The following is a 6,000-nucleotide window of genomic DNA, read 5'->3' as shown; positions in this document are numbered from 1 at the left end:
GCTTTGTTTTGATGAGACTAACTTTGGAAAAAAAACACGTTCACAAGACGCATTTGAATGGGGAAAAATGAGAACATCAAGGGAAAACTCCTGTCCATCTCACCTTCCTTTACAGCACAAATTGTTTTAACATTATTGCTTAAAAGATCGACCTCAAACTGAAAACTACTGACCTAACCACGGGCACGTGCAGCAGGAGCGTTAATTCGTGAGAGAGAGCCATTCTCCACGTTGATTGGCTGAGAAGAGGCAACGTAAGATGAGATAGAAAACGTGCCTAACTCCACCTTCTCCTCACAGACAGTAAAGAAAAGATGCAGCTAGATCAATAAGAAGCCCGAAGATTGCAATGAAGTTACTTTTTAATGCCATAAAATTTTAAAATTATCATACATTATAGAATTGTTCTCATTATTGATCGTACAGAGGTCGAAATTATCGTACAAATACGATAATTATCGTACGTCTGGCAACACTGATTGTTGTACAAAAATGGCATAATAGATTCCCTTTAAGAGACTTTTTTCACTATAAAGAACATTTTCAGCAATAGAAATTTTCCATGGATCATCAACGCTAATAAAGAACCTTTTAGTAAGGATATTTTTAGCTGACTTCAGTTAACTGTTCTGACTGAATTGCAATTGTGCAATGTCATTCTGTGTTTTGTTTAGGCTAAAATATGCTGTGCTATTCTGGTTTAATGTGCTGAGGGAACTATGAAAGACCTTAGTGGGCAAACTTGCTGAAAAGTGTAAACACTGTCATGACGTTGTAGCGCTTCAGTATTTGCCTGAGCGGCCTGGCATGTCAACATCTGACTCAACAAGTGGCGTCAGTTTGTGACAGTATTCCTGCTTGTCCAAACATGGAGGATGTATGAATAGATGCTCGGAACAAGAGGTTTTGCTGGTTTACATGAGCCAATAAGCACCTGCTGTTAAAAGATGTCATTACATTCTCAAAACCGAAGGTCTCAAAAGACCAACTTTGGTTAAACAAAGAACTTTTCGTTCAACAATTCTTAAAGGGCCATGAAACCCCCTCATTTCAGCAGGGTGTTTTCACACCTCTACTTTGGAAAAAGTCAGAAAAGTGGGCGTATCCAGCTCTGTTTAGGGGGAGTGTCGGAGGAAGAAAAGTGGGATGGTGTGGGAGTGTCTATTTGGGCACGCGCGAGTTTCAGAGTCAAAATACACAAACACACACAGTAGAAAGCGATGGTGTTTAACCTACATGGACATCTGTAGTGGAATTATTTGCCAAATTATTAAATGTTGAACTTTAACTGCAGTTTGGCTCTTTCATTCAGGGAATTCATTCATGCCCCTCGCGACAAACGAGATATTTGATTCGAGGAACTGCTCTAAGCGTGTATTTTTCATGCAATCTTTGATACCACAAGGCGAATGAGAGAAAAAAAAACTCTGCATTTCCCGGAAACTTAGATGCACACGGCAGGTAGTGTCAGAAAGCCGCGTGTGTTATTCCGGTCACTAAATGCAGTAAAAATCCTACACGAGGTTAAAGTTTGGTTGTGGTGCTAACGTGTTTACACTCTGTGCAATAGTTTGTTAGATACGAACAAACTGAATAAACAAAGCACTGGTCGCTCACTTACCAAATCTGTAGAGACAGGACAATCACCAGCAACTAGAGCCGCGTCTTTATGAAGAGAATACTACAAGCGAATCCGGATTTCAGCGTTTGCAGATGAGAACAGCTCTCAGGTAAATATTGTTCCTCCTTAGACATGTAAGGTATTGTTGTCGAGCGTCGCGTACACTGTTAATCCACACGTGACTCCAGCTGCACTCTTACAGAGAGAAAATGAAAACAAAACTTCAGCAAACTATAAAAGCAACACTTCACGCTTGTTTTGCCAACACAACGTGGCGTCTCTGTCGTGTAAGCACGGTGATAGTAATGAATATTAATGAAGTTGCACAATAGAGCGCGCTGATTGGTTTGAACCAAGCCTTACTCATGCATTAATGCAGCACACTGTAAGACGTAATAAGACTCACTCTGGCACAGTGACAGGCGTCCAGTCTGCACGCTGGAATACAGGCTATTATGTCATGACCGTGACGCAGCTTCAAAAATTCATTTCAAACCGGAAGTACGAATTTGCTTAAAATAACGCAAAAACAACCAATTTACACTTTTTTGTGAAATATAGGTGTCCTAATAGTGTTTTTAGCAGTGTGGGACACATATACGACTGTCAACAGCTCAAAAAATGTGTTTTGGTGTTTTGTGACCCTTTAAAGTTTCCGTGAAATAAAAATAGTTTTGTAGATGTCAGTTTCAGTCTGTCTTTTAGCTGATGTGTGCATTAAAACAGTGACAAAATTCACATTAAGAAGATATAAAACTAATACAAACATGTAAAGCTTGCAGTTTGTTACTTCCATCTAAGTCGATCAACGATTTGTTTTCATACATCACCCCATCTTTTTTTGCCTCCACAGCTTTTAGCTTTACTCTTATTATCATACTAGAAATCCCCCAAACCACGATTTAATCTGTTATTACATTAAAACACCTCTTTCTTACTCGCACAAAGTTGTGTTTGGGGTCATAAAGATGTCACTTTCTGAGCAGAAAGACAGTCTGAAGTGCAGGATAACTGATCTCCTGCACACCTGGGGCAGGATCTGCTGCGGGTGGAGAGACATCTTAAATTTGAGTGATAGGGTAGAGTTTGGCTTTGGGGTTAAAGCTCTTCAAGTCTGACTTTTTTTTAAAACAGAACCCCCCTGCTCTTGATTTTGTGCAACAGCTGCTTGAAACGGTATGTGTGTTAAACATCCTAAATCTTAAAGTCTTAACAGGCCGCTGCAGGACTGCATGACGTGTACAGTACAATATAGAGGCTGTGTAAACAGGCAGACTGGGTGGGATGAAATCCAAAGAATTTTCCATACGTCTCCCTGATGACTTTAACATGTCCTGCAAACAACTGCAGACGTTCTGACAGAAAACCCCCTTTGGCCCACACGACGCCCGGATGCATATCCAAGGCTTAAGTGTCTTTGTTTGGACCTCTGGATGTGTATTCGCTGGAAGTGATGTTGGATGTCTGTGACCCCTTCAGCAATCAAAGTACCTCATGTTCAGGCATTTGTTCAGTCATAAATACGATTATTTCCACTAGCAGGCTGGAACACTTTGAACAAGACCACAGTGAGAGTGTCTGAATGAAAATAAAAGATGACTTCAAGTGTATTCAGTTAAACAGTATCAAGATTTAGCCATAGCTATTATTGTTTTGTTAGCTACTTTTAAAGTATAGCACACCTACAAAGCACCTCATGTTCACTCAAATATAATTATTTTTATTAGGAGGCTGGAATACTTTGAGCAAGACCACAGTGGGAGTATCTAAATTAGAATAAAAGCTGAATGCAAGTACATCCAGTTCAGCAATATCAAGATTTAGCCATAGTTCTTATTGTTTTAGGTATGCTATACTTTAAAACCAGCTAACAACTGTAATGTATTACACGGATTAGAGACTGTCAGGAACAATGATGCTTTTCATAACCATCAATCATTCATGCATGTTTGTAATTATTCAGCAACTGTATTACATTGCATTGGGTTTCCTGTTGGTTTTGATTAGCTCCCACTTTAAAGCACAGATCACAGGACAAATTCAATGCTGCCATCTAGCGGCGTGATTTCATAATACATGGAAGTTGGTATGGGAGTTACACACTTTCGGCAACTTAAAGATTACAATACAGGTTTATTAAGCAAGTGTTAAACCACATTAATAGTATTGTGTCTCTTTGAACTCCGTATCACAGCAACTTTTACTTTGGTATTCTCTGGGTTAGGGTTATTATGCTGACTTTTTTGGCTTCACTCATTTGCCTTGGCAACATTTCTCATTTTCATTCAGTTTACTATGAAACTACTCTTCTAAGAACTGAAATATACTCATATTTTAAATAAAATCTTTGTTTTTTTCTAGAATAACTTAAACAGGGATTCTGCAGGTTTCATCGAGTCAAATTAAAAGCCATTTTAAGTCTATTATGAATTAAATTTCAGACTTATAAATTGCTAAACTCTAAGGATTGGGTGGATGGATAAGATTTTTACTTGTCTTAAGTCATTTCTTAGGCACATACTTTAAATGAACGTGGTAAAACAAGCAAACTCTAGTTGTTAATTTAATGTGTACTTAATAAAAAAATGTTTAAAACTATAATCAACTAAATGTTTTCACAACAGTCTTTTCTCACCTGATATAAATATAAGGAGAACGTTTAATCAAATTATATTGTAGGGCAGATAATTAAACAGTTAATACATTAAACTTTTTTTAAAGCTTTTTTGCCACAGTCACTTGAGTTTGAGCTTGCAAAATTCTGTCGTACAGCAAGGGTGGAATTAATCAAGATGATTAGACATTAAAAAAAGCAAGCGATTGGTCCATATTTTAAATATAGTAGTCACGTGATCTGATTTTGCAGGACAAAGTTCACCAAGCTTAACCTTTGCAACGCAGTGAACTGCAAAACTTGTCACACAAGCTCGGAAGTTCTAACCGTAGTTTAAATGAAAAAATTGATGGTTGAATTATTAGAAAATAATGAACTCCTGAATTTTAACAGCTACTCCACTTCATGTTGTAGTGAGTCATCTCAGGTGTGTGTTATTTTCTAATAATTCAGTGGCTCATCGTCAATTATTCCTAAAGCCGACCGCGGTCACACTGCACTTTCATACGCACGTGAATATGGCAGATTGGAAACGCAAGCTTGTGCTTCAAGTTTCGCAATTTTCTGCATAGGAAAGTTCAAGCTTGGTAAACTCTAACCTGCAAAACAGCATCACATAACTGCGTGAGACCAATCGAAGATCTAAACATGACTTCTCTGTGGAGAAATTTAAAATATGGACCAATCGCTTTTTAATGACTAAACATCTTGTTTAATCTGGCCTCTTTTTGCAGTGCAGAATTCCAGAATTTCCAACACAATCTCACGGCAATTCGTAACTTTTTCATTTAGGGGCTAATTCGTATGAATTCGTACAATCTAATTCGTACAATTTAGTACGATTTGCTTATCCCCCAATGACGGTTGGGGTTAGGGGTGGGGTTAGGTGCCACGCCTCCTTTTTAAAATCGTATCATTTCGTACGACTGAAATCGTACGAATTTGTACGAATTAGCCACTAAACTGGCAAAACGTAAAATACTTACGTTTTCAGGTGAGATCAGGCTGGAATTTCACAAGCTCAAACTCTAGTGTGAACGCAGCAATACACAACCACAGAGTGAAAGGACTATAACTATAAACTCTTAAGTGTTATAATTCCAGAATATTTTAGACACTCATGTGGCATTTTAACTTTTTATTCTAATTTACAATTCATTTTTAGAATAAGAAACTAAACACATTACAAAATGTGACTATAAAAGGTCTGCTTGGACAGTGTTTCTGCATGTAGTTTTCATATGTGAGCACTCAACGTGTGCTGTTGTCTGTATTTTTTCTTATCACACACTTCAAGCTGCTTTCCATTAGCAGCACGACTGCTGTGATCTGATACCATTTCATAAAACAAACATTTCCAATGTCCTTGAGAAATGCAAATACCAAATCCTTGGGATAAATGAAAAACTACAGGAGTGATTTTGCCAGACACATGGAAGAAATCTGAAAGATATCAGAGTTGTTGGTTTTTTTTTTAAAGCACAAAATGCCAACATGATTCATACAGGATACGTAGAATCAGATTAAAACAGCAACATAAACAAAGCTAAAATAGTTAGACCTACATTTCTGATTATGAATCAACTGCAATACTTATATCAATTAAGGGTCCCACTTTATATTAAGTGTCCTTAACTACTATGTACTTGCATAAAATAAAAAAATAAAAGGTACTTACTGTGTTTATAATGTATTTGAGAACACTTGTGGTGCTTTTGAGTTGGGATAGAGGTTGGGTTATGGACAGGTTTGGTGGTGTGGGTAG

Source organism: Danio rerio, chromosome 17 (assembly GCF_052040795.2).
Source record: "Danio rerio strain M-AB ecotype USA chromosome 17, GRCz13ab, whole genome shotgun sequence".
Classification (NCBI taxonomy): Eukaryota; Metazoa; Chordata; class Actinopteri; order Cypriniformes; family Danionidae; genus Danio; species Danio rerio.
This window is presented reverse-complemented; position numbering follows the sequence as displayed.